The 27714-nt window shown below is 34.9% G+C and overlaps 1 pseudogene; it reads right to left on the bottom strand.

Moving 5' to 3' along the window:
• Window positions 1–9293: 9293 nt before the first annotated feature.
• Window positions 9294–10341, bottom strand: LOC100455837 (heterogeneous nuclear ribonucleoprotein A1-like; annotated as a pseudogene).
• Between the last annotated feature and the right edge of the window lie 17373 nt (window positions 10342–27714).

Below are 27714 nucleotides of genomic sequence, written 5' to 3' on the forward strand. Positions count from 1 at the left end.
AGCATGATTTTGACAAGGTTTTTAGTTCCCACTGCTGAATAGAATATATTCAATGCCTAGTCACTTTGCAGCAGCAATTAAAAGAAACCTTAGCCTTGCTTCCTTTATGTAAAACTGTTGACAGGTAGTAAAGAGCTGTGTGGCACACTTGGATATGTGTTGAAAATGGCTTGTGTTTTCAGACACACCTCAAATTCCCGAAATCATGAACTATAAAGCAAATGCCAATCAGGTTAATGATTTCTTCCCAGAGAATTCCATTACAGAAGTGAAGTCAAGTTTTCTGATATATAACCTAAAGTTTTACTTGAATGCATTTCACTAAGAAGAGGTTAAGGCATTATGACCAAACAATATGCTCGATATTTCTGTGGCAGAAAAAAAAAAACGTTTTGACAAAGTATTCTGTACTGGCCCTACTTTATCTTGGCTCCCTCTTCCTTTCCTGAAGTTATTTTTTTCTTAGATGGTATTATTTTCTTCCTTGATTAAAAATTATCTCTCATCACTAATTGCTTTTTATGTGATTGCTAGGTGACAGGTTTGTGATATTATTTAGTCACAATATTGATATTAAATTAGTTTTTCTTTATTTTTTTCTGTAGAAGTGAGATCTCACTATGTTGCCCAGGCTGGTCTTGAACTCCTAGCCTCAAGTGATCCTCCCATCTCAGCATCCCAAAGCGTTGGGATTACAGGTACGAACCACTGCACCTGGCCAATAAGTTCTTTAAGCATGCTCTCGAAAGTGTGTTTTGGGATCTCCAGTGGCTATTTAAATATTTGTGCTTGGCTTGACATCTTTTGAACACTAATCATGCATTAGAGGAATTTGGTACATTAGACATCCTGCCTACACAAGCTAGAAGCCCTTCTTTTCATAATGTCCTTCAAAACAGATTTTAGAAAAAGGTCCAAGGCTCTTTCAATTAGACAAATGCACATAAGAGTCTGATTCAGGAGACAGTGATGTGAGAAAAAGGATGCTGGGTAGAATTTATCTGGGAAGATACAAGTTATGATGAAGAGAAGTCTGGCTGTCAGAGCATCCTATGGCTGGAGCTGGCTTTGGGAGTCCCAGGGTTTGAGCTTGGAGGTGGCTGCTGGAAGGTCTCCACTGGAGTAGCCTGCAGTCTAATCTAGGAACTGGAATCTCTAGTCTTAAAAAGTCTTGAATCCTTGCAGAGGCTCAGTGAGCTGCCTCTATCCATATATATATATATATATATATATATATATATATATATATATATATATATATATGACATTATATATAGCTAAAGTAGATATTCTTGTAAAACCAGCACTAAGAGATAACCAAACTTTCAAATACTGACTTTCAATTCTTATTTTGATATCTCATGTAGCTCTTAATAGAAAGAAGCATAGCAGATGTTTTCCCTTATATGCCAACCATTGCTTTAATCTATTTTCTACTCTCCTTGTTTAATCATCCACCATTACCTTTCATATGGTGGATACTCAATAAATACTGAATATATAAACTCTCTTATTCAAACCTTATGATATAAAGCAAATTATCTGTGTCAAGTGCTTGAGGGCAAAGCAGCATTAAATTTATCATAAATAGAAAATATTGCCTTAGAACTTAGTGGATTGAAAGTGCCTTGAGGGAGGAAGTAGAACAATCAGATGAAAAGAGAGAAGGTAGGTAATAGGAAAGAGGAAAAATAAGAAAAACTTGTTTATGATCCACAAATTCTCCTTTACTTATGAAGAAAAGGAAAAAATGCTTTTTCATAAGCAATCAAAAAATAAATGTTGCCATTTAAATCATTTCTGTGAAAGCAAAGAAAGATGTCATTTAAAATTTAGTAACACCTGTCCAGAATGTTGTTTTATTATTTTTACAATAAAGTATGGAAAATGTAATAACAAAGAATAAAGCAATAAATCAAGTTGCCAGCATGATAAAAAATTATTACAGCAATATCAAATTTAACTGGACTGTCATTTAATGGGGTGATAGAAAGCTAATAAAAATAGTTTTGAGGCAACAGGCAATAAGTGACTCCAACTCACACAACTTTGATAGTGAGGAAGAAGGGGTCTGGTTATACAAAATAATAATATGTGTCATTTTCAGCAGCTAAAATTTCATTGTCTGAGACTTGTTTGGGATAGTGCTCTAATTTAGTAACGCTTATTTTAACTGTATTTTTACAATGAAGTAGACTTCACTTTCTGTCAAGTGTCATCAATTCAGTTTTCAAAGCCTGTATGTCTCCACACACATCTACCTATACTACTACTAATAATAATAAAATAAGAATTCTTCAGAATGAGAGAATAACTGGGTCAGAATGCTATTCTGTTAAAACTGCATCATTTACCTACACAAGTGAAAATCAGCAAGGTATTGTGAGATACAAGTGCCAATATATTGAAGGTATAGAATCAAATACTTTTAGAGGTTCAATGGACTTTAAAGGTCATCCCCAATTTTCTACTCCCTTAGGAGTCTTTTCAATAACATGTCTGGCAGATGATCGTATTAACTGTAGTGGTAGTATTAGGTATCCATTTGTTTACTTAACAAAATAATTATTGGACTTTTTGCATGCTACAGGCATCATGCTAGGAGGGTGTTTGCTAGATATCATATGCCACATGTTGTGGAGGCCTATCTTTAGAATGTTCTTCCCACTCTACAGTGGGCTAAAATTCAAACTTTATGACCCATCAACAGCCATGCATTTATTTAAAATTAATCATTTAGTTAAAATTTCTATGTATATTGAGCTTCATGATCCAAATAACTAAATTTGTTAGGTAGAGAAATTGTTATAGTTCCATTTAATTACACTTTTTTATCAGAATAGTAATCTTTATTAAAATATCAAGGCTTATCAATGTAAAGAACATCAGGTCAGGCATGGTGGCTCATGCCTGTAATCCCAGTACTTTGGGAAGCCAAGGCAGGAGGATCAATTGAGCCAAGGGGCTCAAGGTTGCAGTGAGCTATGATCTTGACACTGCACTCCAGACTGGGCAAAATAAATAAGTAAATAAATTTAAAAAAAAAATTTTTAAAACCCATTTAAAAGAGGATATATATTGAGCAAAATAAATATCTAGGTACACTTTATCTTCATATTCATAACTGTTTTTTAACAATGTGCTGTAATTCCCAATCATGTTTCATGAAGAGATTTCTCCCTTCTATAGGTTAATCAAAATATAACATAGTTTCTTAACTTTGAATTACAAGTCTCTCTTGAATTTAAAACTGATGCAGGGCTGATGTGTCTCCTTTGCCTTCTGCCATGATTATGATGCCTACCCAGCCATGCTGAACTGTGAGTCCATTAAACCTCTTTCCTATATAAATTACCCAGTCTTGAGTGTGTCTTTATTTGCAGTGTGACAACAGACTAGTACAATATATGCAGTTTCTGACACATATAAAATTAAAAGTATCAAGGCATAGAACACTGTGGATAGTATATAAATATGTTTTTAAAAGCCCTTACTTTTGAATGGACCTAAATTTTCTGAAAGAATACTAGGCGGAAGGGAAGATTACACACATGTACACAAACACACTATGAAATGTTTAAAAAATATCTTTAAATTTCTCTGAAGGGTTATCATTTAAAGCAAAAAAAGAACAATATTGTATTGTAGCATTAAAAACATATTTAGAACATGTAAGAAGAGCACAAAGGTCAGGAAAATGTTAAATGGGTTACGCTGTTGCAAATTTTACACATTGTTTGACTGTAGATAAGCAAAACATGCATATAGTAATCTCTAGGGCAGTCAAAGAGAGAAATATTATAAAGAGGATATCTCAAGAATTTGTAGAGGAAATGCAAATCAAATACTAGAAAAACATATTACTCGTCAAAAAAGGGCAGATAAAGATCGGCAGAACAAAATATATATTAGTATTTGGAACAAATATCAATAGTCAGAATAAATGGAAAGAATATAGACACTCCAATTAAAAGACTTTGATTATAAGACTGAATTAAAAAAAACAAGATCTGCCTATATGCCATCTAAAAGGAATATTAAATAAAAAAGACAAAGATTGCATTAAAATAAAAGTTTGAGGAAACTTCACTTTGAGAACCCTAAGCATAAGAAAGCAGAGGTAAGTATATTAACATCAAAGTCTAGTGTACTTTGTGACCAAAAATATTATCAAAAATCTGTATGCTCACAATAATAAACTTTCAAAATACAAAAGCAAAATTAATAAACATAAAAGAAAAATTAAAATGCACAAACAATTGGAAATATTAACACTGCCCTCTCAAAAATGGATAGGACTCATAAAAATCAATGCAGACATGATATTTTTGAACAACTATAAATCTTAATTGACATTGATAGAACACTACATCTAACAGTTGAAGAATATATATTATTTTTGAGTGTGCATTAAACATTCACCAAAATAGACAAAATGCTTTGTCATAAAACGTAAGATCAAAGAATCAACGTAATACAGAGTATATTCTCTGAGCACAACAACATTAATTTAGAAATCAGTAGAAAAGACATATACTCTGAGTATCTGTAATAATCCATGGCTCAATGAAGAAATCTAAAGAAAAATTAGAAGATGTTTTTAGTGTTCTGCTAAAATGGTGTTTAGAGTAAAATTTTTAGATTTAACTGCCTGTAGTAGAAAGGAAAATGCCTGGGTAGAAAATCAGTGATCTAAATAACCACCATAAGAAGGTAGAAATGAGTGAATTTTTTTAAGTAGGTAGAAAAATAATAATAAACAATAAGATCTCATCGTACTGTACCCCATAACATGCCGAATTAATATATGTCAATGAAAAATAAAATAAACATAAAAAAGAACAAAATCAATCTATAGGTCAATGATGAAGAAAAATAATGAACAAAATTAATGCTAAGGCCAATAATGAAGAAACATTTTTTTAAATGGAATATTGGTTCCTGAAAAAGATTGATAAACTTCTAGAGAAACCGATCAAAGTTAAAGAGAAAGAGAAAAAAAAACTAGCAAGAAAATACAAAATGACAATATCTAGAATTAAAAAAATGGGTATAATTAGAAAGCTTTCTTATATTAAAAGAGTTATAAGGAGTATAAACCACTTAGTGTCAAAAATTAGAAAATTTGGATAAAATATTGAAAACAAATCTCAGGACCACAGCTTTATCTCTATTCCTTCTGAAACATTAATGAGCTCAAAAATCACTCTGAGGTTCTTGTTAAAATGCAGATTTTTATTCAGAGTTCTAGAGTAAGACTCAAGACGGCGCATTTGTAACAAACTCCCATTTGATACTGATGCTGATAAAGTAACTATACTATATGAGAAGAGATATCCACTATGCTCTTACAATCCTTTTGTGTATTGAATGAATTTGTAAGCATAACAGACAGTTTGCTTTGATCTGGAATTCAGGGAAGGAGCGCCAAAGACATGGGATATTGACTTTATAAGTATTTGAATGGTTACCAGTTTGTAACAGGCACCTGGGTACAAGGAGAAGAGTCTACATATTACTTGGAGAGGAATGAAAATAAAATTCTAAAAACACATGGACAAAAATTCCACGAAATACACTACTTCACAAGCTTCATGCATCCTTCTTGAATTGGATCCTACTGATTCCAAGCCAGAGGGGTGAAGATACCTAAGCTAGAAAAGAAGCTATGATATAACTTTGATAATGGGTATAATGGAAACCTGTACCTCTTTTTGTTTTTTCTCCCTTTTAATAATGGAGGTAGATTTAAAAAAAAATTAAAAATAGCAAAAATAATACAATTAAATAAAGATCACATTTAAAAGGGCCCTTGATTTGCAGGAAAAAAAATCAAGTGTAAATTTTTTTTTGATATAATAATCTTTTAGGCTATGTCGTTTTAGTGAAAAAATGTCATTTGACAACATTAAAAGAGAGTCACGAGTCTTCAAAAATAGTTAATCTTCAAAACTAAAACTAAGATACTTTTGTCATTTAAAAGCTGCAGTCAATACAAAGTGTGTTTTGCCTCATATTAACACTGTGTGTCTCTAAAGCTCAGCATAAATAAAACATGTACAGATCAAACTATTTTCTCTTTGATTTATATTTTTATTTCAGTAATATTTTACTTTCTATTCTGATTAATTCTAAATAAGCACCGACATCTAAGTTAGCATAATGTTGCTTGAAAAACCTTAGAAATTTACTAAGATAAAATAGCAGACAAAAAGTAACCAATTATATCACAGAGCATCATAAAATAGCTACTTGGCTTTTGCAGCATGCTAATTTCTTGGACAGTGGATTTAATTCAGAGTGTGGTCTGAGGACTGAAGTTCCAGAAAATCACCTTTGTTAAGCAGACTCCAAATTAATCAGGCCCTCAGTTTTGCAGGATATGTGTGCACAAAGCAGAATATTAAAACATAGAGATGGCAGATGTTTTTTCCTCCTGATTGTGTTTCACTCTCTGATGTGGCACATGCCTTGCCTGGAATCATGATTTCTAAGAACCTGAATTCAGAGCCTTAAGATGATTTACCGCATGAACTCAGAGCACTGGAAACTGGGCTAAAGGGTATGTTAGGCCGTGGAAAATCCTGGTGATCTCTGTCATCACAGGATGTGCCTGTGTAGTGATTAGAGGGCTGTGCAGTAAAGCTTGCATTACCCTAATCTGGTGTCTCTACCTATAGACTTTGTTAGGTAAACACTGATGATTCTTCCACTGCCTTTGCTTCACGTTTCTGGTCTCCACTCAGACCAAGCACCTTCCTTCTATTCACTCATTTTTTTCTTCAGGCACTGGGGTAGGCAGAAAAGAAATGGCCCCTAAAGATGCCCACATCCTCTCTCCTGGAACCTGAAAATATGCTATGCTCAGTAGCAAAGGGAAGGTAAAGTCACAGATGGAATTAAGGTTGCTGATTAACCAACTTTGAGATAAGGGCTATTCTAGGTTATCCAGGTAGGATGAATGTGATCACAAGGGTTCTTAAATGTGGAAAGGGGAGGCAGAAGAGTTGGTCTCAGAGTGAGGCAGCATGAGGTGGCTAGATTGGCCATTACTGACTTTGGAGATGGTAGGGGACCAAGAGGCTAGAAATGCTAGCAGCTTCAAGAAGCTGAAAAAGGTGAGTAAATGAATCCATCCCTCAAGCCTCCAGAAAGAAATCAGCCCTGCTAACACCTCAGTTTTAGTCCAGTGAGACCCATTTCAGACTTTTGACACTGAGAACTGTGAGATAACAAATTTGTGTTATTTCAAGCTGCCCAACTTGTGGTCACTTGTTACAGCAGCCAACAGTATAGGCATATTATTATGTCCTGTTGCTTTACTTTTGTCTTAAGAAATATCTTGTATTTTAAAGGGATTTTTACCACTGAGAATTTCATCCAGTATGAGTTGACTATAATGAAGACCAACTTACTGATGACTTACCTTACTGTAGTTTTCTATATATTGACAACAAAAGCATGGGATATGGAGTAAAATAGTCAGAGTTCCAACTCTGGTTTTTCACTTGATGGTTCTGAGTTCTCGAATCAATTTGTTTTAAAGACTATCAATTTCCTAAACCACTATGCTTACTCAGCTATACGTAACTGACCTGACACATAGGATGTTTTGAAGTTCAAATTGGAGAATGATACATAATTAAGATAATCAACTTGTTTTCTTAATTTACAACAATAGACATTAAGATTGAAAGGGAATACTATTTAGAAGCTGACTAGCTTAGCAGGAGATATTTGCACTAGACCACTGTTTTTAAAACTCTGCCACTAGGCCGGTTGCAGTGGCTCACGCCTGTAATCCCAGCACTTTGGGAGGCCGAGGCGGTCGGATCAAGAGGTCAGGAGATCGAGACCATCCTGGCTAACACAGTGGAACCCTGTCTCTACTAAAAACACAAAAAAATTAGCTGGGCATGGTGGCTGGCACCTGTAGTCCCAGCTACTTGGGAGGCTGAGGCAGAAGAATCTCTTGAACCCAGGAGGCAGAGGTTGCAGTGAGCTGAGATCACACTACTGTACTCCAGCCTGGGCAACAGAGTGAGACTCCATCAAAAAAAAAAAAAAAAAAAAGCCCTCTGCCATTAATTTTGGTGGGAAGCTTGGTTGAGATGGGCAAAGGCTGAAGGAAGGGAGAGGTTGGGTGGTGAACTAATTTACTCCTTACCCACACTCGACTTAAACCAAAGCAATACCAATCTGTGTAAAATAGAATTTGAAGTAAAGGGAGAGGGTTCAAAGAAATTGAGAACCCTTGCACTGTATTATGTGCAAATGCAGGTCCACATAGCCTTGAATAGTTCCTCTGGCCTGTCTATGTCAACATTTGGAGATGCACAGTTCCTATAAGCAGGTGCATAGAAACAGAAGGATGCATATTTGCATATAGGATTAAAAGAAATGACTTCCGTAAAACGTCTAGCACAGAGCTACAGAGTGTATTTTTAATACATTACAGTTGTTGAGTAAAGATGAGTATTTGATAACACTAAGGGATATATATGAAGCCAAGAAATGTAGTAGTATTCGAATCCTCTCCACCTCCCTTACTCTTGGGCTCTGACTTTAGACACTAAACAATTCCAGGACATAAGTGAAAACACATTTCAATTGCCCTCTATTCTACTTACTTGGTAAATTAGCCTGTGCATTATTTTTAAAATGAATTTTGTTCTATTTCTAAAATGCCTTCTCTAGAAAGTTTCTGTCTGTTGAATTCATTATTTAAAATGGAATCTTACTGCTTTGGGTAAATATCAGTATGTTTACTATGTATTTGCATTGTGCTGGCATTAGGTAAGGATTCATACAGTGTTCCTTCTTATGAAGAGTGACATATTTTATAAGAGGGGAAAACCACGGAAATGAATTCTCATAGTTTAATAAAATATATCCAGTGTCTGTCTTGCAAAATATTGTAATACCATATAGTTAATAATATAATAATTAATATTCTTAAACATTTCCAAAAGACCAACTATACCATGAAATTCTTTTTTTAAAAAATACATTTATTCAGCACCACAATCAGACTATTACATTTAGCAACCAACAGCATGGGTGCAAAAAAAAAAAAACTACATTAAAATCCTTTGTTGGAATGCTTTACACTTTCCACAGAACAGAAACTAAAAGAACCTGTTATACAATTAGTCGCAAATACAGTCCTCAAGTTTTTTGCCCATACACATGAGTATTTTTGTAAAACATTTCTTCTTTTTAACAGCTAGGCCCTGCCACCGCTGTGCTTGGCTAAGTTTACAAATCGATTACAACCTGTAGCTTCCCCGTCACTTCTCTGGCTTTCCTCTCTTGCTAAGCTTTGTTTCCTAATTAAAATCTTCTGCCACTGCCATAGCTACTGCTTCTACTGGAACCGCCATAGCCACCTTTGTTTCATGGTTTGGCAAAGTATTGGCCTCCACCACCATAAGGGCCAGAGCTTCTGCCTCCAAAGTTTCCTCCCTTCATGGGTCCAAAATTTGAAGAGTGATTGTTGTAATTGCCAAAATCATTGTAGCTTCCACCACCTCCAAAATTGCTTCCATCATTACCAAATCCATTATAGCCATCCCCACTGCCACCATATCCACTACCACCACAGCTGCCACCAAAGCCACCACAACCACTAAAGTTTCTTCCATGACCAATGTTGTCATTCCCACTGAAACCACCTCCATGACCACCACCAAAGTTTCCTGAACCACTTCGACCTCTTTGGCTGGATGAACACTAGCCATCTCTCACTTTGACAGGGCTTTCCTAACTTCACAGTTGTGGCCATTCACAGTGTGGTATTTCTGAATGACAGTCTTATCCATGGAGTCATGATCGTCAAAGGTTACAAAGGCAAAGCCCCCTTTTTTGTCACTGCCTTGGTCAGTTATGATTTCAGTCACTTCAGTATTTCCAAACTGTTCAAAATAATCTCTTAAGTGATGTTCTTCAGTGTCTTCATTAATGCCACCAACAAATATCTTTTTCACAGTTAAGTGGGCACCTGGTCTTTGAGAATCTTCTCTTGAGACCGCTCTTTGGTTCCACAACACTTCCATCCACCTTGTGTGGCCTTGCATTCATGGCTGCATCCACCTCCTCCACAGTGGCATATGTGACAAACCCAAAGCCCCTGGAGCACTTGGTGTTTGGATCTCTCATGACCACACAGTCCATGAGCATTCCCCACTGCTCAAAATGGCTCCTCAGGCTCTCATCAGTTGTTTCAAAGCTTAACTCTCCAATGAAGAGCTTCCTCAGCTGTTCAGGCTCTTTAGGAGACAGACTTAGACCTGATGGCAGAGAGAAGAGAGACTTTAACCATGCTTCTTCGGCGGCATCCATGGGCAGAAAGGCTATGAAAGTATTTTAAGCAAATAAATATGTTATAAATATTTACAGAACACAAGAATTTTTACTATTATCAGAGGATGTGAAAAATATATTAAATAGACATGACATGATCATTTCATTTGAATAAAGAAAGCACAATGAATTATCCCAAGAAAAAGTTGAAGAAACAAAAATATTAACTGTCAAACTTGCTAAGGTTGAGTGATAATGTTTTTTCTTGGTAACTTTGTGATAATTTATTTTGGGTAATTTCTATTGAGATACACTATAAAAGTTTGATTTTATTTATAATTTTTATAATACCCTCTTCCCCCACACACTTTGTGGATGAAAACAGCCTGAACTTCTATAATGTTTTCTTTCAAGGAAATATTTAGCACAGACATACACAAAATACATAAAACCTAAAACCTACTTTAAAAAGCTTCTGTAATGCACTGATTCCATATACATACATACACGCACATGTGTATAATTCTACCTTGTGTTTATTTATATATATATTTGTGCTAACTTACATACAAACATATCAACTGTCGTTACCAATACTGAGATGATTTGAGATCGTGTATGAACATGACCATCTAATGACTGAAGACCTCGGTCTAGGAAAACATCTCTTTACTAAAAATTATGATGTTTAATTCAATAACGAAAAACAGTAATAATTATTTTTTACTATTTATAACAGCTTTTGTCCTTTTTGAAACTGTAAGATGTTCTCAAACATTTGAAAAGTTCTCAAAATCTTTCACAAACAGCAGTATTTTACCCATTACAATTCTAAACAAAGAAATATATGCAGATTGTACATTCTAATTACTATTGGTCTCAAGTGGATGCCAATCTATACTGTGAAAATATAATGGAAATTTGCCTTAACTTTGCTTATTGGGGTGATGATAATAGACAATCACTACATGTCAAATACTCTACTCTTCTAGGTTCTGAAATTCTTTTTTCAACCCATTGTACTGTGGAAGTTCCAATACTGATACACTGGGAGGAGAAATTTTCTAGAGTGAGGACAAGTTCTTAGAAGCTTTATTATTATATATGATATGTGCAAAAAGTTTATAATGTACATTAGATATAATCAGTCTACATACATTTACTGAACAATTATTGATGCCTAATAGACATGTCAAACTCAATATATTCTAACTAAATTCCTGGTCTTCCCCTAAAAACTTGCTCTACCACATTGTAAATAGTAGTAATTCTATCCTTTCAGTTAGTCTTAAAATCTTGGAGTTACCCCTGTGTTCTCATTGTTCAGTTCACACCTATGAGTGAGAACATGCGGTGTTTGGTTTTTTGTCCTTGTGATAGTTTGCTGAGAATGATGGTTTCCAGCTTCACATGGACACAGGAAGGGGAACATCACACACTGGGGCCTGTTGTGGGGTGGGGGGAGTGGGGAGGGATAGCATTAGGAGATATACCTAATGTTAAATGCTGAGTTAATGGGTGCAGCACACCAACATGGCACATGTATACATATGTAACAAACCTGCACGTTGTGCACATGTACCCTAAAACTTAAAGTATGTATAAAAAAAATCTTTGAGTTACCCTTGATTTCTCTCTTTCACTCAAAAAATCCTGTTATCCTGAAATATTTCCAGAATGCTACCACTTCCCACTGCCTCTGCTGCTTGTCAAAGCCATCATCATCTCTAACTCCTATCCTTGTTCCCCTTACAGTCTAATGTCAACCTAGCAGCAAGTGTTATCCCCGTAAGTATAGATCATGCCATCTCTTAGTTCACACGTCCAAGGGCTCCCCATCATACATAGAGTCAAGGCCAGCCTCTTCACAATGGCTGTGAGGCCCATCGCACTAGCTCCCTGCTACTTCTCTGACCTATTCTTCAGCTCCAGGCATTCTGGCTCCTTCTTGGTTAATTACAACATCAGGAATTGTATTGGTTCTTCCTGATTCCAGGAATATTCTTTCTCCATATGTCTGGTGGCTCGTCCCTCCTGTCTTTCCAGTCTTTGCTCACATGTAACCTTCACAGAGAGGCCTGCACTGACCACCATACTGAAGCTTGCAAACCAAACCCTGATATTCTTGTTACCCTTCCCTGCTTGATTTTTGTCTGTAACACTAATAAACTTCTAACCTATTATACAGTTTATCTATTTCCCCTCACTAGAAAATCCACGAGGGAAGGAATTTGTTTATTTCTTTAGCCCAAGTCCCTTGAGGTGTGGCTTACACATAATGAAAATTTCTTGAGTGAATGAATGAATATGTGCTATTCACTATAATAAGTACCCAGGAAGCTGATAGTGAACAGGACACATGCCTCCTGCTTAATGGAGCTTACAGGCTATTGCACTAGTTGTAGCACTTAAAACTTGAAGAGATATTTAAAGTGCACATATTCCAACTTCAACATTTTATAGATCAAGAAACTGAGGCCCAGTTATGTTATGGGGCTTTTCAATAACACTAGAGGTTTGGGAATTCAATTATCTGATTCATAGTGCAGCAGTGTTTTTACTCCATACTGCGCTTAACAATTACCTTTTATCATAGTTTGTAATCAAAGTACAGCACGTGTTATAAAAATTAAATATAAGACATATAGGGGAAAAGCCAATGTATAATATTATACATTATATTATTTATGCTGCTGAATAAGTGGTATAAACAAATAACGGAGCTGAGTGCAGTGATGCATGCCTGTATTCCCAACTACTCTGGACATGAGATGGGAAGATCTCTTGAACATGAGTTCAAATTCGATCTAAGTAACATAGCAAGACTTCATCTCTTTAGAGCAAAAACAACAATAACAGTAAACAACAAATAATGCTGGAGTAGTTCAGAAATCTCTGTGCTCTAGAATTATTATGGCATAATTCAATGAACTGAAAGATGAGTGAACAAAAAATGAAATGAGGTATAATATAACCAAAGGTGTGGAATAGAGTAGATATAGTTTGGGAAGAGGATAAAAGAGAGTGAGAAGCTCCTTTGAATTAATTTAAGTCTTTAGGCTTTAGAGAATTGAAATCCTTCCAGATACTACACATTGAAGATGTGATCACAGATGAACTCAAGATTCCATCATGGAAATCAGGTGAGAAAATGTTCTTTCAATTTTCAAAAAGATAAAAACAGTGGATGAAAGAAATAAAAATACTGAATAAACTAGCTAAACAAAGCTTTCATGAGCAATTAGTGGCAGAATTGGCAGTTATGAGGAGTTAGCATAGGCTTAATGATAACAAGACTTGTTATAATGGTTTGATATTGCATCTTATAGTATGGCCGTGGTAGGTGGGTCATCTGAGGTCAGAAGTTCGAGACCAGCCTGACCAAGACGGTGAAACCCCATCTCTACTAAAAACACAAAAATTAGCAAGGCATGGTGGCAGGCACCTGTAATCCCAGCTACTCAGGAGGCTGAGGCAGGAAAATCGCTTGAACCCAGGAGGCAGAGGTTGCAGTGAGCCGAGATCACGCCATTGCACTCCAGCCTGGGTGACAAGAGTGAAACCCTGTCTCGAAAAAAAAAAAAAAAGAAAAAAAAAGTTAGTATGATGATGCCCATGTTTGTTATGTGTGTATTTGTGTGTGTGCATGCACATTTGTATGAATTTGAGAAAGGTATTTGACAGTTTCTTTTGTTGTAGGCCATATGGAGTTAAATAATCACCACATTTTGCTGGTTGATAGCTGGCTGAACATTTATACACCAATTATTGATTAATAAATAGGTTTCAACTTAGAATAGTCTTTACTGCAGCAAGTTTTCTACCTTGTCTCATTTATTTTTTCCTTTTTAACATTTGTGTCAATGACCTGAATGTAGATCAAAATAAAGCACAGTTATGAAATTTGAGGCTGAGGCTATATAATATGGCTATTTAAATATAAGATGACAGAATCAAGGTTTCAATGACATTGAGCAGAAATGATAATCACAATTTTAATTACCACATATTGGAGTACCTATTATATGCTGAATAGGCACCTTTATACACTGCATCTCATTTGATTATTACAACTACTCAGCAAAGAAGATGTTATCCCCATTTATACATAAGAAATATAAAAATTAAATCACATACTCATTGGTTGAAAAGCAATTTTTATCTCAGCTCTGTCTTACTCAAGAGCTCATGCTATATCATTCCTATGCTAAAGTTTATAAAATTTATGAGTAGGAAATTTAATAGGGATAAATGCAAACCCCTACATTTAGATACTGAGTCATTTTCCTGAGTATGGAAAGGGGCAACTTGAATTTAAAATACCTATTTTCTAATAGAAGATTTTTTTTATATGAGTGAAGAATTTTATTCAGCTGCTAATGAAGCTAATATAATCTTAAATTTTAGGCTGCATTGAAAGTATCATACCAAAAGTATATTTGTCCCATTCTGTTCCTCTTTGGTCAGATCATATCTAGACTACTGTGTTTAGTAGGTCCTGTGGCTCCTAAAGAAGTGTATGGACAAACTAAGGAGACCTTTACGGAGCATGAGTAATTATGACCACAGGACCTTTATCACATTCTTTATGTATTTATTGTTATTTTTAAAGTGAGTTCTTACAGGAAATCTCCTAAATTTCTGTTTGGAAGAAACTTATAACAACAGATGACCTAATCTTACAAATGAATATTTCTAAATCCAGAGAGCGTATATACAAGATTTGAACTCATGCACACTTACTGGATAGACCAGATCTCCGAATGACTCTACAAAGCAACATGAAGTACTTCTGGATAAAGCAAAATAACAATACAATAAACCACTTAGGACTACCACACTGAGAGAATGTAACTCCAATAAAAGCTTTAACAGAGGAAAACATAATTAGGGTTTCTACCTCTTTATAAACATTATAGGATGTATTTATAAGCATATGTATTCATGCAAATAAAGGGTGTACTTTTTCTGTAAGTTCCACCATTACTAAAGGTGCCATAACACATTTTATAGTCACCAGGTAAGAGTGGGAGGGTAGTATAAAGCACTCTAGCCATTGCAGCATATCATGCAGAGGTAACTTGACTGACTGACATGAAAAATGACACTGCTGATCATCACATTCTGTTAGACTTTCAGACAGTTCATTTAGCCTTTGACGTTTTGGGTATATTAACTTCAATTTGGGCTTTCAAACCAGTTCCAACTGATTTGACAGGAGCAGAAGAGACTTCTGCTTTCCATTTAAAGACTATGATCAAAGAAATAGTGAATGAGATTTTTTTTTTATTTGCAACACTGGTTTTCTTGAGTGCCTTTAGCTATGATCTGGTGCATTCGTTGTTCTTTGAGGAAGAGTAAGGTAAGACTAATTTAACACAAATACCTGCAGCTGGAATACAAAGAGGGTTCACTGTGTCATTTCAGGAATTTTCCTCAATTAAGAGGGAGTGAAGCAATGAAAATTGATGTTCCCATAAATATACTGGTTTTCTTTCCATGGAGTAAATTTGGAAACTCTGCCAATTGGAAAAAAGATTTTAATCGATGTCAGTTTTGTTACTCAGTTATTCTAGCAAAGGTCATAAAGGGAAAAGTCATAAGTATTTCCACAAATACAGCAAAGACCATCAAGATTACTTTATTTAGGTCACATTAATGCTTTGTGCTAATGACCATAAAGTATTTTTCATTTAGCTGCTAGTAAACACTGCTAACGAACATCTTTCAGATCTCCTTCAGGTCAGATTGCCTTGAGTGACACATTAGAATCTATGAATTAGGAATGTGCTCACTGAGGAGAAATGCTCCCTTAAAAAAAAAATTACCTCTTTTCAATATCCTTCATCCACATAAATACCAAGGACATTAATAATATTGTCAATGCAGGAAAGAGATTAAGCTATATTTATCAGTTTAGCATTCTTAGGTCACTTATATTTCTGGAACTAGAATATCAAGCATCTGTACTCTAGGATAAGTTTAGTGCAAAGCTTTCAAGCAGGTTAATTGATGTACTGATTGAAAATCTTTACATTGCTCAATTTGCTGGCTCAGGAACTTATTGCTAACGACAACAGAATAATTAGAATGTCAGTTTAAAGTTGATTATTCGCCAGGCGTGGTGGCTCATGCTTGTAACCCTAATACTTTGGGAGGCCACGGCAGGCAGATCACTTGAGGTTAGGAGCTCAAGACCAGCCTGGCCATCATGATGAAAACCCATTTCTACTAGAAATACAAAAATTAGCCAGGTGTGGTGGCACACGCCTATAGTCCCACCTACTCAGGAAGCTGAAGCAGGAGAATCGCTTGAAGCTGGGAGGCTGAGGTTGCAGTGAGCCGAGATAGCGTCATTGCGCCCCAGCCTGTGTGACAGAGGCTCCTCCTCCAAAAAAAAAAAAAAAAAAAAGCTTCTTATTGATAACTTTATCCTCTCTCTGGGCACTCCAGAGGTTATGAAGACCAATTATATCACAAAACAAAAAATAACAAAAATGAGAAAAAGAATGCAAACTTCAACTTTGAAAAGAAATCTAGCCTGAACATATTAACTACATTATTCAAACTTGATTGTGGCCAAAGTCCAATTTAATCAAAAGCACTGGATCTTTTGCTTATGTCAGTGCTTAATTTCAACAATTTGCTGTGTAAAGCAGAGAAAATCAAAATAGTGACAACTGTTTCATGTGGATACAGCATGGGTCAGTGGCCCTTCAACAAAGACTTGCAGGAAATGGTTCCTAAGTGAGGAAACAAGTTATTATCTAGGAATATGCATTCAGATTTATACACTCAAGAACCAAATTTTAATATCTTTTCTACCAACAGAAGAAGGTCATGACAAGATTTTCACGAGGAAGGAGAAAATAGGACATTAATTTGAAGCCTCTTGTAAGCGTCCTGGCAAGAGATGATGAGAATCCAAAGTAAATCAAGTAGGAGTATGGGGAAAAGGTGGAAGGGATAATTTTTGAGTTATGTGTAACTCAAGACACTAGCTACAACAGAATAACTAGAATGTCATTTTTAAGTTTATTATTGATAACCTTATCCTAAAATCTGTAGATTTTAGTGGTTGAATATAAAAAATGAGAGAAATAAGAGTCACAGATAACTACTAGGCTTCTAGATTGGAGGCATTGTTTTGAAGAACAAGGCTAAATGACAGAAACTATCAGAAATCAGAATTTATTATACATCTGTATGAATAAGACAGTATAGAATTTTATTAGCACAAAGAAAGACAAATAGAATAAAATAACTAAATAGAGACTACAAAAATAGGCCCATATTTGGAATTTACAACCAAAGTTCCATCATAAAACATTGAGGAAATAATGTCTTCTCAGTAAATAGTGAGGAGTTTACTCAGTATCAGTATAAAAAAAAATAAACTTTCAACCCTATCTTTCACTTCACACAAAAATCAGTTTAGTTGGATGGTAGAAAAAGGGTGAAAAATTAAAAAGATAAACACAGCTTCTGTAAGGTAACAAGTATAATTCTTCATGTCTTTATGGTAGGTAAAGATTTTTGTAAACAAGGGACAGCAATAGCAATAAAGGGAGAAATTGAAGAATTGTACTCAATAAAATTATGAGCTTTCCTTCATCAAAAGACAGCATTAAGATAGAAAAAATATATAGAATGGAAGAGATATTTGCTATAAAAATTTTTGAAAAAGTGCTCATATTAAATATATAGAGAGAACGCATAAAATCAATTTTAAAAAGATAACAATATTTTAAAATGGACAGAATTATTGAATACACACAAGATTTTTCATATAAAGATATGTGGAAGTTCAGCTGGCTAGATTTCTTTTTTTACTTATATTTCAGATTATTTTAAACAGGTGCAGGCTGAAATGTTCAATAATATGTCTTTCCTGCAAAATATTAGTGATTCAAAGGTTGCTCTTTGCACAACTCCTAAAAAAAGCTGCACCATCTTTATTATAGCCATGGTAATGTGAGTTCTTAAATGATTAGTTTTCTCCTTATTTATTAATAAAACTAGTGACAAACTCCATAAATGTTAGTCAAAAATAATAGGTACATTTTATTGAATACTTATTAAATACAGAAAACTCTAATAAGAATTCTAGATCATTATCTCATTCCATGCAATTAATAAGCATGTAAGATTTGAATTATTATTATTTCTCCTCTTTTACAGAAAATGCCATTGGAACTAAAGATGTTCAATAATTTTTCCAAAACCTAAGCACTAATGGGAGATGGAGTTAGATTCAAATTGCCAGCATGCCCCTGGACAACATGCTCTTAAGCAATGTGCAATGCAGTAATGAGTTATAGTAAATTCCCTTTCAAATTTTAGCAGATTTACCACTGCTTTTCCTAATCGGTGAATTCTAATGCAAAGGTTCATTTGGCAGTTTTTCTAACGTTAGAGATACCCTGAAAGACAGATCATTGAATCAAGGTATTTAGGATCAGTTATAAGATTTCTACTGACTGCAAGTGTTTGACAAGGAAAAATGCAATCGATACCTACAGATGCTTTTAACTGTAACCAAAGTACACTTACTAATAATATGTTTTTCAAGCAGAAACTGATAACAGGAGTGTAAGCTGAGGACACAATTTATTATCCCATTCAAAAGTGCTTATAAGTCAATGACTTTCAACTCGGAAATTAAAGGGGAAAGTAGGATTTAACCAATGAGGCTTTTATTCTTTTTGATTAAGAAAGCAATGCTTACTAAATAATATTTGGAAATACTGACAAGTGTGAAGAAAAAAAATAAGTAAAATTGCCCAAATTTATATGTTAAAATTCAGACAATTGGCACAATATATAAAATTGGATCAGGTTAAAGTTAACTTTGAGCTATTTGCAACTAGATGCTATTAAATGAATGCTATAAAGATCAAAAACCTCCCATTTTAGTCTTGTGTAACTGATTTTATAGTATAGATATTGACTTTAATGTGGCTTAATACTAAAATTTATAGACAAAAAGTAAAAGCAACTTGTCCCAGCTCTGGTTTAAATCAATTCTGTATTTTCTTAGAAAGTTATTTGATTTCTCATACTTATTTGTATTTGTGTTATGGAGTAATACAAAACTGATTCTGTCAACTTCTCAAATTGATAATAAAAATGAAAGAAATTTTAGGTGTCAAACTTTGCATAAGAGAATACTAAGTGCTCTATGTTTCACTTTTGCTCCTTTTTAGTATTACTGTTACTAATACTCCCAAATAAAACACTATTGCATTTTGTGTGAACTATTTAAGTAGTTTCTAACTTGTCCACTACCCTTCAGCTTTACTCTACTTAATGCAGGGCCCATCATCCTGAGAGACACTCTTCCAAAAGAACAATTCTAAGTCTGCCACTTCTATTAGTACTCGGTGATTACAGAAATTCAGAACTACTGTAGCCTGCCTTCTTCATCTTTTCCACAGGGGTTGCTGTAAAACTTCATTATATTTTTATGGCTTTCTTTCTTCCTTTAAACCTCTCATTCTCAAAAACTTGGGGAAGGGCCTTTATTGTTATCTTCACACAAAAGAAAATGGAAGTAATCTGCATGAGACCTTGCAATTTGCTCATCCCCTGCCCTCCTCTAAATGTACATGGATTCCATTCTTACTTCAGAGGAATCCATGCGTCTTCTTTCCAAAGTGTGAACTCCATATAGGCACTCCAGCTCATCCCTCTTCATTTCCTGAGGTCCATGATTCACAAGTTCCCTTTCATATTTTGTCTTCGTACTTTCCCTTTCTATGAACCCCTTCCTTCTCTCTGTAAAATTGTTGAAGCTGCCTTCATCTTTTGAAAAGTTTACTTCAGCCTTACCTTGCACTCAAACCACCGTTATTCCTTTCCTTCGCTGACACATTACTTAAGCCAAGCCTCTAATTATTTTCCACTTATTCAGCTCCTTTTACTCTTCAACTAATTTCATTTCAGGTTTTTTATTAATTTGAAAATTGACCTTGATAAGATCACCAGTGATCTAAAAATTATTAATCCAATGCCTCACTTCACTGCTCACTAGATAGACCCCTTCTAGGATTTAACATTACTGATGTCATTCTTTAGACTCTTTCTTCCTTGGATTGATGGGAAACTCATTTTTTCTGGTTTCTTTTCTATCTTTTGACCTGATTACTTATGGCTGCTTCATCATCATTCCCTAAAATGTTGATATTTTTCACAGAGCTCTAACTACCCATTTGCCTCTTTGTTTATATATGCTTCCCCTCTTGGTGACATATGCTACATATGTGGTCTATACTCTTATGATTTTCCTTTACACCTAAACATTCATAGCTCTAACCACTACTTTCTCATGAAAGTTCTTCTCCCCTGCCTGTCCATGCCACAATATGCCTGATTTGATGATATCTATCTTTCAGAGTCTTACTCAAAATCTTCCAGTATATATATTCCTTGCTTCTTTCCCTCCCTCCTGAGATATCCTATATTATGTTTTCTGTGTCCTTCTTGTGATACATTACTTTCTACCTTGCTTTATCTGCGGCGATGTGGAAATGTATGCTACCTGAGAACAACGTTCTTGTTTTTTAGCTGCATATCAGTGCTTTTCAGTCTTCTGTATAGTAATTTCTCAATACGCATTTGTTAAATGTGTGAAAAATAAATATTAAAATTGCAAAATATCTTACAGATAATCAGATTTTGTTTTGATAGCAAATGGTCAGACTCAGGGTGGGACATCTTATAACCTAATATTATCCTGTGATCAAAGAGCCTCATTAGTTCCTGAAATATTTTTATTGTAGCATATAGATCCAACAGCTTTAATAAAATTTCCCTGATGAAGCAAAGCGTGGTGCCAGTGTTCCTCCTTCCCACCAAATTCAAATCTTCCCTTCTTTCTTCTGCAGAAATAATGTACAAGATAGCTAGTGCATGAGGTAAATATTGTTTAATCCCTTTAGAAATATAGTTTTTACAACATATTTGACTTTCCTCATGTATGGTTTTCTGATATGTATGCATCAAGACAAAAGGAACACAGGTAGGGATCACATGTTACTGGGAAATGTTCTTTAACTTCAAGAGCAGAAGAAAGACAAACCAGTATGAGTGAAGGAAGAGAAATGGGATCCCCTTTTGGGTTACTCAGTAATCCTGTGATAATATCAGTTCCTGTACACAAATATTTTAAAAATACTTAGAGCAAATGAGAGCTGTTTTCCTAATTTCATAGGCTTTTTGAAAAATTAGGGACATTTGATATTACAGAAATTAATTGCAGAATAATGATAGTAAGCTGAGCTAATTGAGCACCGGTGACTGCTGACTCTGCAGTTAGTTTTAGCAATACAAGTATAGGAGAAAGACTCTGAGGAGTGAAGCATTAAATACAATGAAAAACTAAGATATAAGAAAGATGGTCAGGGGCACATGCCCTAATCGAAAACAGGTAAGCTAAAATTCAGAGGCTATGGAAATTAAAGAACATTTCCCAGTAACATGTGATCCCTACCTGTGTTCCTTTTGTCTTGATGCATACATGTCAGAACACCATACACGAGGAAAGTCAAACATGTTGTAAAAACTGTATCTCTAAAGGGATTAAACAATATTTATCTCATGCACTATCTATCTTGTTCATTATTTCTGCAGGAGAAAGAAGGGAAGCTTTGAATTGGGTGAGAAGGAGGAACACTGGCACCACACTTTGCTTAATCAGGGAAATTTTATGAAAGCTGTTGGATCAATGTACTATTTCTGTAGAATGAATCAAAAGAATTGAGATTATATAAAGTTCTTACTAGAAGAACAGAAAATATTTCTCCAGAAATTATGACTGGGCAGAGGTTGGTTGATTCAGTCATTCAACAGATATTTATTTACTCTTCTGTGTGCTAGGCATTGTTTGACGTGCTCAGGATAGACCAGTGAATACAATAAACAAAGATCTCTGACCTCCTGGAGCTTATATCGTAATGAGAAAAAACAGATAATAAGCAATGAGCATGATAATAAATAAGTAAATGATATAGTGTATTAGAAAGTGAAAGTGTTATGGGAGAATAAAGTAGTTGAGGTTAAGAAGCAGCAGGAGTTCTGTGCTGTATTAATGCAGTGATCAGGGTAGATTCACTGGGGAAGTGAAGTTTGAGCAAAGACTTAAACTAAGTGGGATGGAGAGCCAAGCTGTTGTTGGATTGCCAGTCAGAATACATTTCCAAACCCCTGTGAGAAACTCAGGCATTAAATCTGGTAGGAGGAGATGTGGCCCAGGAAATGCGAAGACAGGATTCCTCTACTTACATATATAGTTATGCTGCTCAAATCATTGAAATTCTATTAACTCTCAATTTCCTCATTTGTAAAAGAAGTATATTATTATTAATCTCACAGTACAGGAAAAAATAAAAAAGTTTTATATTTAATACACTTTTAAAATTTAGAATTGATTTAGATTTACGGAAAACTTAGGAAGATAATACAGAAAATTCCCATATATCCTACACCCAGTTTCTCCTGTTATTAACATCTTACAATAATATATTTGCCACAATTAGCCGACCTATATTGATTCATTAACGTTAACCAAAGTCAAGATTTCATTCAAATATCCTTAGTTCTTACCTAATCTTCTGTACAGGTTATTCCATCCAGGATACCATATTACATTTAGTTCATGTCCTGTAGGACTCCTCTTGGCTGTGAAAATTTTTCAGACATTCCATGTTTTTCTTGACCTTGACAGTTTTGAAGAGTAATGATCAGGTATTTTGTAGAATATCCCTCCACTGGGAATCATTTGATCTTTTTCTCATGATCCAACCAAACTTAGAGGTTTTGGGGAAGAAGGTTACTGAGGTAAAATGCCAGGCTCATCACATTGTAGCCAGGGAACATACTGTCAACATGACTTATAAGCTGTTGATGTTAATCTTGATCAGCTGACAGAGGTAGTGTTTGTCAGGTTTCTCCAGAAGCTTCACACTTAACAGTGAATTTTATAGAGACCTAAAACTGAAATCTAGCCCCATGTTACTTGATGATATTTGTTGAATCCATCTCCTGGACAAGGAAATCTACATCCGTTAAATGTATATTCCTGGAATCTGTTTTGTACTTTGTGCTGAAATGCATCAATTTCATAAACCAACACAGCTCTTTCATAAAAGGAAGTAATTTATGAGTTCTTTTCTCTCAGATAAATGTTGTGGGAAGAACAGGAGTTTTAAAATGTACTTCCTTGTAGCTATATACAAGCCTTTGGTCATATTTTCCTTCAATTATATTTTAACACAAAAAGTGTAATCTCCATATCTCTTTCAACTTGTAACATGTCAAATATGTATGTTGCTTTGGAATGTAATTGTACTACTGTCTAGCAAGTTCTGTTTGGGAATAGAAAATACATTTTCTAGTGATAAGAGCATATTTCAACTGAAGCAGCAAGTTGGTTATAAGGCCCCAGGTTATATTTCAGAAAATGAAAAGCAAGCAAATCAAACAGAAGGATAGGCAGGCCTTGCAGGCTAACCAAAGCCTTCATGTCTTTCTAATTTTACTTTCATGATTCCCACAGAGTAAATTATATTGCACAAAGTGAAATGGGGCCTTCTTTGTTCACACACTCATTCTTTTGTATTTGTTTCAAAAGATGCCAGACCCGGATCAAGCCCAAATTTTAGTGCCACCCTGTCAACACCAATGACAAAAACGTTTTCATTGTACATTACCATTTTTCTTTAAATGCAACTCATTTTCATCAAAAGCAGCCCTCAGAGGGCACAGAGTGCTAGCTTGGAGTGGTTCATTACAGAATGTTTGGTTAATGATTTTAATCTGTAAAAGTGCAGCAAACAGCTCCTGTAGCTGCCCCTCTGTTGTGGACAGGTCAGCTCTCCCTCCAGGGAGAGTCTCATCCTTGTCCAAACAGAGAAGCATATTTGTCCTTGGATTGTCCTTTACTGCCTCTGGTGCCCAGTGTCTCTTCTGTCCTACAGTCTCCTCATTAATCCAGAACTGTGATTTGGTGAGATGTTAACCCTGAGGCCTGGTGTGATTTTACATAACTTTGAAAAATAAAACACATGCTAGACCAAAAGAGATATATTTCTAATCACAGAATATTAGAGAATCTTTTTTGCTCAGGGGACATTGCCTCATATTTATCATACTATTAAATGTAGTATGGCTCTGAGTAGCTGTAAACTATTTTATTTCTGGAGACATTCTGACATTTAGCTGCATCTCTTATACCTGCTTTAATATTTTAGTATTACATTTAACTATCCCTCCCCTTTCCTCATAACTCAGAGTCATCTTCACTGTAAACTTTATGGGATACTGGCTAGAAAGAGGAGAAAATGAGTAATAAATATATAGAGAAAAATATTTTTATTTAATATTTCTTTTTAAATAGTGCGTGGGATGCCTTTATATATAACTAAAGTTTACTGTAAATGTTCACATAAATCCTACCCCCCCATTTCTAATCTGCCCGAATCTATGTTCTTTATGCCTATATTTAATTAGCATTAATTCCTACATCTTTCTTCCTAGGATACTACATTTAATTTATCTTCCTTATTTACTTAACCCCGCTGAAATATCCTTTCTTAAACAAGTAATTAAACTCTTTGTATAGATCATGAAAGAGTCTTCATGAGTAAGTAGTTGAATTAATTTGTCAGCAAACAACTGTGCGTACATGGGGAATAAAACACTAAACGCATGTTATCGGGGTATGGGTGGTAATTATATAAGTCTCACAGCAAAGTCAATCTGACGCATGTTTAACAATGTCTATATTATTGTGTTACATAATAAGTATAAACGAAAAAGTTACTCTAATGTCTGTATTTAGTATTTCTTACACTGAACCAAAGCATGTTTTTCTCACCTTTTTGCATCTTTTCCTGTTTTGTAAATAACAGTCACTAAAATCTGAGCTTCCCGAAGGCACACATCCGCTTCACTGTGTGTCCTCCAGTCTTAGCACAAGGTCAGCTCTATGATAGTTTCACAATCAATGTTGAATCAGTAAATCCATATATCTACCCAAACATTAAAGTTGACACTTGTCCATGGAGATATATATCTATATATAGATATCCCAGTGGTTTTCAACCTTATCTACTTATGAAAATCACCTTCAGAGCACATAAAAGATATTGAAATCTAGGCCACGTATTTATTCTGATTTTTTTGGTATGGATTGGAGGCTAATGCATCATTTTTCAAAAAGGAGTACCTCCAGCTGATTCTAATATGCAGTCATGTTCGCAAATCATGATTCTGTTTTCTTCCTTTCATGACTTGGAAGAACTAGGCATCAGAAATTCAGATGTGAGGCTGTGAATGGATAGCTAATTTGGAGAGCTATAGTTTTATTGTGATATAGGAAGAAATAATCTGAGTTTGTAACTCACTCAGGTGCTGATTTGAGGCAAGTCAGTGATGTTCTACCCTTCATTAACTTAGAAGGTCTCTTTTTTTTCTTTCTTTTTTTTTTTTTTTTTTTGGAGACAGGATCCCCCAGGCTGGATTGCAGTGTCAGAATCATGGCTCACTCAGCCTTGAACTCCTGGGCTCAAGTGATCCTCTCATCTCAGCCTTCTGAGTCTCTGGGATTATAGACATGTGCCACCATGCCTGGCTAATTTCAAAAATTTTTTTGTAGAGACTTGGTCCTGCTGTGTTTCCCAGGCTCCTCTCTAACTCCTTGCCTCAAGCAATCTTCTCACTTCTTGATAAAGACTCTTTAGTAGTACCAGGCGAGCCAGATGGAAATATTCCATTGATCTTTGATGTGATTTTGGAGATAGGAGAGGGAAGGGAGAGGTGAGAGAAAAAATATAAGTACTCTAAGGCTTGAAAGTGAAGGTGAGGAGTGGAATGAAAAGAGATGGAAGTTAAAGAAACTTGAAATTATAAATCTTTCTCATCTTCCTTTTGTCATCATACTATTAATAATATAGATCCTAGAGGAGTGGTATCAAAATGCCCTCTCCCGAACTCTGGAGAAATAATCTGGTATGGAAGTGATAGACCTTTCCATGAAAAGGAAGTACTACTATTTACTTATTTATAATTTTATAATACAGATATAATTATAAATCACATGCTTATGGTATACTTTCTATAATTCTATTCATAATTTTTATGTTTGTATTCTATAATTTTGCTTACGACTTTTGCTTATAATTTTTACTTTGATGAAGTACTTGTGTTGTTTATACAGTCACAGAAAGACAAATTACCCAATGTCTATTTCACCGTTTGCAGTTACATTTCACACCCATACACAAACATGCCCACAAGTCTCTGAACTTTATGTTGTGATCTTGAGGGCCTTTAGCATATTATTTCACACATGCCTTCTTGGTCCTCCTCAATGCCTGGCTTCTGACTAACTTTGCTGTTAAATTCATAATCATTTTGTTTCCTGAGTTGGGGCCTTTTTTGACAAATATACATATTAAGAATTTCTGATGTCTCAATTGGGTAACAACAACAGATAAAGCAAATTTGACTTTGAAATTGGAACAAGAATGATGGTAGAAGTTACTCTTCAAAGCTTTGCAATAATTCTTTAAATATATTGGGGACAGACACATTTTTGTATAATTTAAACATATATTCATATTTAGAAAGAAAAAAAGTTTAAATTGATAGTTTAACTTGATGGCTTAAATGGATAGAGGCTTATTTTCTTAAGTGATAAGATATTTGGAGCTGGGTTCCAAGATGGCCACAATTACCCAAGGACCTCGTGTCTTCTAGTTTTCTGTTCTATCATTTTTTAAGCATGTAGCCTTTGTTCTCATCATCACAAGATGGCTGCTGCTCCTGCAGGCATTGTTTCTACTTCCCCGGAACAAGTAGGTAAAGTAAGTGGGAAGGAGAAAAATTCAAAGTTAAGTGACAGCTGAGTTCATCCCATTTATAAAGGTTTCTCAGGAGGCCCACTCAGAAATTTTCTTTTTGTATTTCATTGTCATACCTTGATTATACGGCCACCTCTACCTGTAAGAAATTCCAGTATGGCTTAAGCTGGCCATCTTAATCCACCACCCAGTTTCTCTTCCCTACTAACCTTATCTAAATTTTCTTTGTTTTTAAACTTCAATCTCTTAATTTCTGGAATGAAAGTTAAAAAATCAACTGAAGAGGTAAAGCTGAAACTCACTGATAAGAGTTGTTGATGTACATATGAGAAAACACAGGCTTATAGCAAGGTTCAGTAAGTATGAAGGGATCACTTAGGATTTAGAACAAATTAAGTTTTCCTCTTAAAAGTACTGAAAGAATACTTCAAAACTGCAGACTTCTTAATAATTGAGTAACCATTTGATTTTGCGTTGCTCAGTTCTTTTTAAGAACTGTGCCATTAAATACATTTTCTGGGGAAAAAAAAAAGACTCAGGAAAAAATGAT

Source organism: Pongo abelii, chromosome 12 (assembly GCF_028885655.2).
Source record: "Pongo abelii isolate AG06213 chromosome 12, NHGRI_mPonAbe1-v2.0_pri, whole genome shotgun sequence".
Classification (NCBI taxonomy): Eukaryota; Metazoa; Chordata; class Mammalia; order Primates; family Hominidae; genus Pongo; species Pongo abelii.